We start from the raw sequence: 12,895 nt of genomic DNA, 5'->3' as shown, positions 1-12,895 counted from the left end.
AAGAAGACAAAGACTATTGATAGCAAGAAAGTGAAGCCTGTATCTCTCAGATCCAAAGCTCTAACCAAATCCCAACCCACAGTCAACAAGAGGGATCTCATGTACATTTGTGATATCAAGGAATTTTCAGACTTGAATCTCTACTTGGATGAACTGGAAGAAGTAAGAGGAATTGATGCTTACAGACATCTTCCTGAAAGATTGGTATTTAGATACAAGGGAGGGAAAGATATGACATGGCCTCTTCACAGGATTCTCCAAGAAAGCCAATATGTTCTGATTAAAGTCTACTCATCCTTCAAAAAGAACTTTGGATACAATGTGACTGCAAGAAGAATAGTTTTAAAGAGGATTGAGGAACTAAGGAGTACTAGAGCCAAAGATGCACTTCCAAAATCTCTATCTATTCCCTTTATATGAAAAAGAGTACATCTAAGGCCCTATTGGCTGATGGAATTCATGGATGACAAAGGTGTTAGAAGATTCTTCAGATTGGAGGACCAATTGAGTATCTCTAGCAATGAGACTCTTTTGGAAATGCAGAAAATGCTAAATCTCTCTGAAGCTGATGAACTTGAATTCCATAGACAGCTTCAGAATCAAATTGAAGAAAACAACAGAAGGCTTGGGAAGAAATCCAGATAATCAAGGAAATAGGTCTATCTGCTCAGACTAGAGGAACATCTTGATAACAATTGTGAGCAATTTCTTTGTGTTCTTTGCACTGTTCAACTTTTAGCAATTTGTAGCACTTATTAGTTTTATATACTATTTTTTTCAAACTGTATCTTTAGGATGTTTTGTTATCATCAAGTTTCTCTTAATTTATGGCTACAATTCCCGTAGACATAAATTGGGGGAGATTGTTAGGAATATGTTGTGTACTTGATGATAAGATAAACAAAACACCTTGGTAGATTTAACTTAGTGAATTTTGTAGCACCCGACGGATGATCAATTATAGTCCTGATGGATTATTTAATATAGTCCCGACGGATGACTAATTGATATCCATCGGGTGAGCAGCTTATGTAATAATAAGTATGTAGCACATTTCTGCAAACAACTTTGTATAAGATTCTGTAGTAGCTTATGAATCATGTTTACTGCTAGTAGATGTGCAGAATAGGTTGATTAAATGTGAATATAAGATGCCTTGTAATTCTGCACAAATGAAATAGAGTCAAGTGATAAATGGCTACCCGATGGATGATCAACAAAGCTACCTGACGGATGATCAACAAGGCTACCCGAAGGATAACAAGCATGTACCTGACGGATGATCAATTCAAATATTTGTTGACTGTGACAACACAGTCACATGCGTCGAGTGTTTGCAAAAGAAATGTGGCAGCCTATTTAGCAGGGATTTGAGAACAAAGAAGCATTACCATTTCCATTATTACGCCCCAAACATTTACAAAAGACAATATACGAGTAATTATATTAGTAAACAAAAGGAAGTAAATACATCTGAATCCAAGGTCTTACATTTTAGGGTTTGGAACAACCCAACACTATTAACTAACACAACATGATTTTAATATCGAGTCCTCACACAAAATGATCACTAATCTACCTGAGCTCGAACATATGAATCAACATAACAAGTCTTACGTACTGTCTTCTTGAATCTAACCATATCTACTAGCTGAAATATAGGATAAGCAAGTAGTGAGCCAAATGCTCAACAAGCGCTATAATATACATAAACAAGAATAAAACATTAACAATGGAATTGAAAGATTCAACAATATTGTATCAAGAGATAAACTTTCAGGATGATGGCATCTTTTATTGTAATAAAACCATTCAAAACCATTTCCTTATCAAAAACTATTTTATGACGTTACGGATTACAGCCGGTGATCAGCCGCGAAGTAATCCCGAACCTCGCTAGGTTCTAGAACAATAATGGGATCCCTAGGCAACTTTTAAGCCTACAAATTACGAGCGGAAAGGACTTGCGTCTCGGTCCAGATCCACTATCTAAAGAAAATATTTGTCCCCCTTTAGGACTGGAAATCTAAATTTTAACTTTTTATTTTAAAAACTGATGCCAAGTGACGGTTAATTTCTTAAACAGTGAGCATCTTTATCAAGGGTTCTAGATCAACTTTGAAGCACAGAGAATAGGTCCACTAAATTTCAAGGCCATGATCAACTAGACTATACTTTATCAAGGGAATTGCAAGGTTTCTATTCACAAGGAATTTGACAATGAGATTTAGCAGGGTTATCAGATAGTATGAAGGAACTAAGTCAAACTAGGTTCAAGGTAATGGTTCCAGATAAGACATAGGTATTTAAATATAAAAAAAGTGAGCATCAGTTCAAAGTATAACAGGGTATCATGTTTTAGGGGTAAGAATAGGGTTATCAAGCAATCATGAAAGACTTTTAAGGTATGGCTGACTTTTAGGTATCAAGATAAGGTTACTGATTATAACTTGCACATGGTTCCACATCACAATTACTTGGTATATTAGCATGGTATGACTTTTGAATTACTTGCATAGAAATCTCCAAGCAAAGTTAAACTACTTGCAATAGATACTTGAGGGTTCATGGCATTTGCATATAATACGAAAGATAGATTTGAAACCATTGGAATCATATATATCAAGGTGAATTAGAATACTCGCATCATATATAAAAGCTGGGCTAACACTATCTTGTAGTATAAACAAAAAGGTAGGTTGAAACACTTGCCTTGAGAAAGGCTTGACTTGACTGGCAGGTGGGAGCAACTGGAGCTTCACTCGACTTTAATGGCAAGTTTACCCTCGTATCGAGAGCCTACACAAAATAATAATATCCTCATTATAATATATACTCACTAACTCAACCTAATTATAAACCGAAATTACGCACATTGGCACTTAGGCCTATATACACATAAACGCTTATAATTACCTTATAAGCATAATAGTTCATATAGCCACTCATGTTCACATAGCACATTTAAGTACATAATAATATATCCGTACACACTATATTGTATCACTAGGCTTGGATGATCTCACTCCACTTACTCAAGTCACTTAGTTATGCTAAACTAGCCAAAACTCTTAATATCGTCCTCATAACTCGAAGTGCCTTTTCTAAACCATCAAGTTCTTATGGACCCTGACTTGGGCCTTACACTCTAATGACCTCATACTATATTAAAACTATGGTGGTCAACCTAGGCCTCACTCATAAGTACCTTAAAACTAATGGTTAAGTGATTTTGCTCATTATAGCGGTTTCAGGGTGACACCAATGGGTTTATGAGTACAATTGACACACTTACACTTCAAGTTTACCTCTCAAACTTCTACAATAGACTCTTCTGACCATAAGGCAACTCTCAAACTTGGTATGGTTCAAGGGCCTAGCTTGGGCCTACCAGGGCCGAAGCTTAAAGTCCAATGTTCCCCTGTTTTCTGGACAAAAAAGTGTCCTGTTTTGCACTAACTTATGGCACATGATTCTAACTCAATTCCTATTACTATGGCTGGAAAAACTCCTATGACACTCCCTCTAACTAGGGCTAACCAAGGCCTAGTGAGGGCCTACCGATGACATGGTCAAAACTCCTCATTTCTAAGTTGCAACAAAACTGTCCCCTGCTGGACATATTCTAAATTTTGGTGTGTGCACCTCACTAAATGGTTGGTTTTCTCTAATTTGTGACTTCTAGACTCAATTATACCCCGAGTCTTAACTCTTTGGGGCTTGGGCCTAACAGTGCCTAAGAAATGCCCATACAAAATCAACACAAAACTCTTATGCAAATCTGGAAAAAATTTCAGGATTCTATCCTAGCCTTTCCACCTTAACTCCCACTTTAAAAGCACGAATTAAATCTCAACCAAGGAAAATTTACTAATATAAGACTCTAAACTAAGGCCTCAACCAATAATGGAGATCATCCATGCCCTATAGTACCAACATGCAAAATAAAACTTAACATGCAACTCAAGATGATCATTAAATCAAGATCGACTAAACAATAGGGTTATTAGCTCATAAATTTGACTTAAAATACTTAACTACTTCAAAAGATCATGCACACTACCTTTTAACAACCAAGATAAAGCATAATATCAAGGAAACAATTCATTTTAAGCACATATAAGGTCGAATTTAACACAAACTAAGCATGCATGTACATTTTCGAAAAGAAGAGCATATATAACATGATTATACTTGAAAATAATGCCCTATCACTAACATGCAAAGTAGAATATGACTTTACAACTAAATATCAGTAGTATGCAAAGGTTTTAAAAGAGTTTTATTCATAGAAACACTTAGTTTATGCACATAAAAAATATATCTCATAGAGAACTCTTTAATCGACATGAATTAAGAGTTTCTCTTTGGAGATCACATAAAATCAAGACATGCAAGCATCAAACTTCATCTCCTAAGCATGGAACTTCTTGTAAAGTGTATATTATATGAATGGGTAATGGAATTACACTAGAATGACAAGGATTTGATGAAGAAAAATTGAAGGGAATGGGGGAAGGGGCTTCGGCCGAATGAAGAAAAAGAGAGGGGGAGGAGAGAAAATTTGAGAGTGAAAATGATGAGCTTGAGTAGAGTGTGGTTTTGGGTAAACTCCTCTATTTATGGTTCATCATGCACTAATTCAATAGTGGAATTTGGAATGTACTAAAGTACCCTTCTCCAATAACCAAGCAAAAGTGCATGCAAGGGTAGTTTAGTCTTTTGGTGGATAGAAGAAGGTTAGTGAGGTATGAATTGTCTCTTATGCCCTTTTAAATTGAATTGGAGGGTATTTGCATGCATGGGAAACTAAGTAATTTTCAATTTAAAAATCAACTAATTTATATAAAACAATTTTTATAAATATAAATGCACCTTCAAAAATCACAAAATAAATATCATAAAATAGCTTATGATTTTAGAAAATTAATGATATAAAATTTGAAAATTTATTGTTAAAGGATTTTTAAAATCGATTTTTCATATAAAATGAAGTACTTTTGATTATCATTTAAAAATATTAAATGATAAGATTTTTTTTCAAATTGTTTTTATATAAACTAATACATTAAACACTTAGTTTATAGGCACTCAATCATATAGATCATTCATATTTATAATTCCACACAATTTAAATTTTAATTATATACACACAATTATATATAGATAGGGTTTAGAAATACCGGTCGTAACATCCATGCTATTATGAAGATATTCAAAGATGCTGGAATAGAGTAGTGAAGCAGCATGGAATTAGACTTGATAGGTTTTGTTTTATTATCTTGTCTTATTACCATGTAAACTTGGTGATATATAAACCAAATGTAGCTAATAGAACAAAAAAACTAAGCAAACACATTTTTAGCAGAGAAATATTTGTAAGCTGTATTCTGTAAAATTTCTCTGCAGTTTGTTTGTTCACTTGTAAAGCAGCTGTGAGCTATTCAAGCTTCACAGGGTTCTCTTGATATACATATATATATATAAATATATATATATATACATATATCTGGTGGATACATTCAAATCCACCAGAAAGTTTTAAAGACCTGAGTTTTTACTACTTTATGTTTGATTTACTTAACTCTGTAATTCCGCACTTTACAAATCAAATAGTTAGATATAAATCAAGTTAGAACATTTTTCATAAATCTCAAAAAGAAGCCAGAATTACATTCAACCCCCCCTCCCCTTCTATAATTCTTGTTGTATTGTTAGGGAATAACAGAGACAATCCAAATATTTATGAAAATAGAACTGCAATAAAATCACTTTTAAAAGTGAAACAAAACAATACCACTCAATAATTAATTACACAATTCAATCCTATTTACCAATAAATCACACATAAATAATAAAAATAACACGCCGCTGTCAAAACCACTACACATATTTTATTTAATTATTTCTTCAAAAATTACACCTTAAATATAATACAAAATATACGAGTCATTGTATCTAAGGCAGCTAGAAGCAAGGATAAAAAGAAGAAGGATGATGAGAAGAAGAAAGGTGATGAGAGAAGAAGGAAGAAAAAGCAGGATGACTCAGAACCACAACAAACCCTAAAAATCTAAACAATTCAAACTCAACCTTCAAAGCCAACAATCTCAAACATCAAACCACCTCAAACCTCTAAGCCCAAATTCCTATACAAACAAACTGCTAACTCCTTTCTGAAAAGACCAATCACCACAAGCCAATCATCTGTCAAGAAAATCACAAACCTACCCTCTATAAAGCCATCACTCAAAATTAACTACAAGTCTGTTGGGAGGAAACCTAAGAAGGCTAAGCCTACTGAAAAGTGGAAGTCACTGAAAGGGCCATCTGGAATTGTTTCAAGCAAAATGATTTTCTGCCTTTAAACTGGTGCATCTCAGATGAAGATTATTTTCAATAACTAGCTGAAAAAATAGTTAGAGTCTGGGTTGTAACTATAATGGAAGTAATAATCTACTATAAAGATGGATGCTTCACATTTCTAGGCTGTACCTTAATGGACACTCTCTCCCCCACAGAAATCAAAATAGTGACAAGTTTACTGAAGGATAAGGATACTGCTACAAGAGCATGGAGATCTGTTTTAGCTGAATGGCTGATAGTAAGGGAGGAAAGGAATGCAAGGAATAAGGCTGAATATGAGGAGAAGATAAGGAAGTTTGATGAGGATATTGAAATGTTCATTAAAAGATCAGAAGAACTCAAGGCAAAATGAATGAACAGAATTTCTAAGGATGGAAAGTTGGCAAATTCACAAGATTTAGGATTGATTTGCTAAATGGTTATCCAAAGAAAGACAGACTTAAACTTGTGGAAGCTCTAGAAGGGACACTTGTTATAGAAGAACTTGAAATTCTTATTTACTTAAGGGACCTTATTAGAGAAGAAACAAAAGCAAAAACAGTCTTTACATAATGTATAAATGTTTTAATTGTATCAATTTTTATGTATTAGTCTTATTTTCCATTGTAGCTTGGGGTTAGTCTTGTTAACATGCATGAATTTGTGTTAAGCAATCTTCTCACAAATTGGGGGAGATTGTTGTGCAAGACATGCCTGTACAATAACAAGACTAAGTCAAATTGACAACCCTAAGTAAGTTGTATGATAATCTATATTTATATTATGTATTGTAATTCTTAAGTCTGTAAAAATGTTCAAGGGCAGACTTGAGTCTTTTTCTGTAAACAGTATCAAGCCTAAGAATTCTATCTGTAAGAAGATCAAGAAAATCATGCCTCAGAAGAATTATGAAGAAGCTTGGAGTTGAATAAATTTGTTTTGGGAAAAATATTCTAAGTCAAGTTCTCTTCAAGTCACAGATTAAGTATTATAGAGAAGTCATTCGAGAACTCCAGAATGACTTATCGAGAAGTCAAAAAAGCTACCAGAGAACTCAGAGATATCGACAAGCCAAATTGAAGACATGAAGATTGGAGATATCGATAAGTCATTTCTTCACTAGAGAACTCTAGAGATATCGATAAGACAAAATATCACTAGAGATCTCTGAGATATCGATAAGTCAAAATATCACTAGAGATCTCTGAGATATCGACAAGTCAAAATATCACTAGAGATCTCTGAGATATCGATAAGTCTATTTGCTACTAGAGAACTTAGAGATATCGATAAGCCAAAGTGAAGACATGAAAATGAGAGATCTCGAGAAGCTAAATTCTCTTATAGGGAACTCAGAGACCTCTACAAGTCAAAATTACTGTGGAATGATTAGAGATCTCGATAAGCAAATATATTTATCGAGATGTCTAGTTCTCTACATACCAAACTGGAGATCTCGAGGTAAAACTCAAAGTACAAAGTGTAGACCAGTTCAATATCCAATATTATAAATCAATAAACAATCCAATCAGTTGGATCGGAAAGTCTACAAAAAGCAGCTTGAAGGGTATAAGATCAAAGACCAAGATTAACTGGCAAAGTAAAGTCACAGGCGTGCAAGATTAGCAAGATACACTAAGCCAGAAATAGAAAGATTTGATTATCTAAAAATAGTTTAGTACATGCTTTTGCATGCTGTGTAATAACCAGTGTTTACTGATCTATAAAGTAAACACTGGATGCTTTGTCAGTTCTAATCATTTAGATAAGAAAAATCTTGTATTCTCTCAAGGAAGAAGCTAAGCTCTTTAGTAACAAAGAGCCTAGAAATTTTGTAGCAAAATATTCTTAATTTTAGTATAAAATTAAGTGAGTTTTGAAAGATTTGTGTTCACTGTTATTGCTTGTTTAATTTCAGTATTAACACATCTCACTGTAAGATTTAATTTAATTTGTTCATAACCATAAACACTTCAAGAAAAGCATAAAATACAAAAACACATTCACCGCCCCCTCTGTGTGTAATTCATTATCTAACAATCTCAAGCTCATATATTTTCAAAATCCCATATAGAACCTCCAATGTCATTCTGCTCAAGTCTCTTCCTTCTCTAATATCATATATCTTCTGTTCATGATGGTTAGGAAGGGTAAGCAAAAACTGTAGGTTAACTTCATCACTTTCATAATATTTATCATGAAGTTGCAAGTCATTAATCAATTTGTTGAATCTTTCAAAAAAATCGGTAATTCCTTCTTTAGGTCTAGCCATGAAACCCTCATATTGTGACACCAAGATTCTCCTTTAGTTAGATCTAACTTCCTCTATCCCCTCACATAATATCTCAATCTTCTCCCAAATTTGTTTAGCAAAATCATAGTTGATAATATTATTGTACATCACATTATCAAGAGACTCAATTAATATGAGTTGTAAACTGCTATCTAGTGTAACCTTTTCCTTTTCAGGCTCTATGTAGGTTGAGGGGTCTTTAGGTGTATAATGTGCTGGTATGACCATGTCTTCTTTTGTAGATTCAGAAACTCTCACCATAGGAATGAAAGGTCCATTCTTGAGAACCTGAACATACATGGGGTCGGCCATCCTTATGAACAACATCATTTTCGTTTTTCACAGTGTGTAGTTGATCTTGTCAAAAGTAGGTATCTTGATGCTTGTTAATTTCTAAGCACTCACTCTTCCAAGATCTTTATCTATTTACTTTCATATTTTGCTCTGATACCACTTGTTTGATATTGAATGCTATGAAATGTAATGTGGGGGGGGGGTGAATGTGTTTGTTGGATTTTTCTTGGCTTTAAGCTTTATGGATTACGGTTTGAACAAAGCAGTTTAAGAAATGTAGATATTATGTTTAATAGAATGAACACAAACACAATATATCAAAAACTCACTTAATTATATTAATCAAGTTTGTCTTGCTATAAATCTGTGTTTTTAAGAAAATAAGAACTCGGCTTCTATTTTGAGAGAATACAAAAAAAATCTAGATATGTTTATTTCTTGTAAACTAAGGACATGTGCATGCTTCATAAACTAGCAGCACGGGTTTACAAAACTTGCACTAAAATGTACTAAACCAAATTCTAAAGCAACCTTGTCTATTTCCTTTTTTGGTATTAGTAAATCTGTGCAGAATCTTGCAGGTCTGTGACCATCCTTTTTCCAGTTAATCTTGGCCCTTTATCTTGTATTCTTCAAGCTGCTTTTGTAGACTTTCCAATTCAGTGAATGAATTGTTTGTTGACTGATAATCTTGAATCTTGAACTTGTCTATATTCTGAATTTGAGATAGTATGTCGAGATCTCCAATTGTTTTATAAAGAAGTGACATATCGAGAAGTATAATGACTTATCAATATCTCTGAGTTCTCTATAGGTATATTTGACTTGTCGAGGTCTTCAATTTTCTATGTGTGAAATGACTTGTCGATATCTCTAAGATCTCTATATACACCATTTGATGTATCGATATCTCTGAGATCTCTATATGTAAATTGACTTGTCGATATCTCCAATTCTTTACATCTTAATTTGACTTGTCGATATCTCTGAGATCTCTACAAGCGAAATAACTTGTCGATATCTCCAGTTCTCTATGTCTTTATTTGACTTGTCGATATCTCTGAGAGTTCTCTATAATCCATTTTGGACTTCTCTACATGTCATTTTAGACTTCTCGAATGACTTCTCGATTTACCTTGATCTGTGACTTGTCGATATCTTGACTTAGAACATTTTTCCTAGAATAATATTATTCAACTCCAAGCTTCTACATCTTTTCTCTGAGGCTGTTAAGTGGCATTTATGTCCACTTAGAGTGCTCTATAAAGGCTTGGATTGATGTTTTGTACTCAAGTTATTTGTGTTTTTGATGTGTTTTGTAGTGTTTTTGCATTTCAGGCATAGTTGAAAAAATCAGAAGATTTAGCATTGTTTTGGTGCTAAATTGGTACTAGGAATGTGTCCAGGAAGTAAGCTCGTGGATCGCCATCTCAAACCACCAAGAAAAATAGAAATCAGAATTTTTTCCAGAAGGTCAGCGCGCCCGCGCCGTGCTAGCTGGTGAAGCGCGCGCCCGCGACAGGTCGAGTTTCAAGAATCCTATTTTGAATAAAAGATTGATTTATGTACTTCTCTGCTAATCATGACTGCTATATAATGATAACTTAAGGTCGTCTTTCATAGAGAGACGTAACAGAGCTTAAGGAGAAGACAACAAGAAGACCTATAGCACAAATCAACAAAGGCAAAGAAGATCTAGTTGATTCTTGTAATTCTTTGTTCTAAGTTGTAATCTTGGATGCTCGTTTCTTTTTTTGTTGAGCCTAATACTCTGGATTTCGTACTTTGTTTATTATTTGTTTTATAAAGACCTATATTATTATACCATGCTTTCATCGGAACCCACGGTGATGATGAGTTCAGTTATGGGCTAATCGTTATCATGGGGTTCTAGCGGATTTACTTATGGATTTCATTAGTTAATATGTTTCGATACCTTAGTGTGTGGTGATTGTATGATATCCTAGTATTGGTTGTGCTTATTCGTCTTATGAGCATCGCAAACTTATAAGATAGCGTGTTAATCTCTAATGAAGCGATAATGAATTTAGAGGTTAAGAACTTGCCATGCTAGCAAAGGTTCATGTATTTGATAGGCATGATTCGTAGGTAATTTTAACCATGTTACATGCCCTATATAATCACGATAGATAACTTGTACATTAAACTGTTATGTTGTCAAATTCTATAGACATATAGGGTCTCAATATAATTGGTGTCTATTCAGCTTTTATCTCTTTTGTGGATGTCTGGTAGTAGGGAATTTGTGCAATGAAAGTTGGCATTTACTAGTTTCATGTTGTCTGATTAGTTGTCATCACCATTGCAGTAATGAATGAAGTTAATGAAGTAGTAACGAAGTTAAAAACCCATGTTTGTGTTATATAAGTAATTTAATCTTTTTAATTCTCTTAGTTAATTGCATGTTAGTTAAATATCTTAGTTATAAAAAAATAGTTTGTTATTCGTCTTAGCATTGAATAATAACCATACCATTGTTGCATAAAGGCATTGATTAAAATTAACCTAAACCAGTCTCTGTGAAAATGAACTATAATTGATTCTATATTACTTGTGATCGTGTATACTAGCGTGAATATTAGTACGTGATTTCGTCCTAACAAGTTTTTGGCACCGCTTATCGGGACTCGGTGTTAATTTTTAGTTTATGTGTTTATCATCAGTGGTCGTTAAAGTTCATTGACTCGGATATTGTTACTTACTTGTTCCCTTTTCGTGTTTCAGGTACTCTAGCGAGCGTGTATGCATACGCGTTCTCGGTCTCGTAAGAGAACTCTGGATCAAGCCGAGGAAGAAGTTGTAGTAGCTCAAGAAGTTTTTTAGGAAGTAGAAAAAGTTGAAGAAGAAGCTCTTATCATAATGGGAGAACCAGAAGCAAATCCGAAGGCTTTGATGGACTATTCTCAGCCAAAGATCAATGATATTCAGTCTAGTATTATCAGGCCAGCCATCACGGCTAACACCTTTGAGATCAAGTCCAGCACAATTCAGATGATACATAATTCAGTTCATTTTGGGGGTTCTCCTATAGAAGACCCCAACATGCACATCCGAGATTTCATCGAGATCTGTGATACTTTTAAGTTCAATGGAGTTTCTGAAGATGCTATTAAGTTAAGGCTTTTCCCATTTTCTCTGTGGGATAAAGCTAAGTGCTAGTTACATTCTCTACCACCGGGGTCTATCACTAAATGGGAGGATCTTGCTCAAAAGTTTTTAACTAAATTATTCCCTATGGCGAAGACTGTTGCAATAAAAAACACACTTACTCAGTTTGCACAGCAATCTGGAGAATCTTTGTGTGAAGCTTGGGATCGCTACAAGGAAATGCTTAGGAAGTGTCCTCATCATGGGATGCCTGACAGGATGATCATTAACTACTTTTATAATGGGTTGGGTGCAACTTCTAGACCCATGCTTGATGCAGCATCATGAGGAGTCTTATGGGCTAAAAGCTACAATGAAGCTTATGAATTGATTGAGTTGATGGCTGCTAATGAATGTGTTAATCCCAAATAATGCAACAAGAATTACAGAAGGGGGTTGAATGTGATTCTCGCTACTTTTTCTGATTTTAAGAATGTTTTTACTTAATATATAATTTTGTTTGATTTTGCAAGAAGTACAGACTGAGAATAAAATAGAAATCAAAACACAAAGCAATAAAACACAAAGCAATAAAACTTTCTGGTGGATTTGAACTTATCCACCAGAGATATATATAAAGTTGAGAACTCTATGATGCTTGAATAACACACAGCTGCTTACAAGAGAACTTAAAGAATTACAAAGAGATTCTTAACAGATACAGCCTTTTCTATCTCTCTAAAAATAATGCTTATTCAGTTAAATTGTTCTACTTGCTATACTTGGTTTATATATCACCAAGTTACATGATAGTAAGACAAGACAATAAGACAAACTAAATCTAGTCTAACTTCA

General features: G+C 34.1%; 1 pseudogene; it reads right to left on the bottom strand.

Moving 5' to 3' along the window:
- Window positions 1-12,210: 12,210 nt before the first annotated feature.
- LOC141663346 (small nucleolar RNA R71) lies at window positions 12,211-12,309 on the bottom strand (annotated as a pseudogene).
- Window positions 12,310-12,895: the final 586 nt, after the last annotated feature.

The sequence above is a fragment of the Apium graveolens genome, chromosome 5 (assembly GCF_009905375.1).
Source record: "Apium graveolens cultivar Ventura chromosome 5, ASM990537v1, whole genome shotgun sequence".
In the NCBI taxonomy this organism is placed as follows: domain Eukaryota; kingdom Viridiplantae; phylum Streptophyta; class Magnoliopsida; order Apiales; family Apiaceae; genus Apium; species Apium graveolens.
Note: the sequence above shows the minus strand (reverse complement) of the source record. Positions and strands in the feature narration are given on the sequence as shown.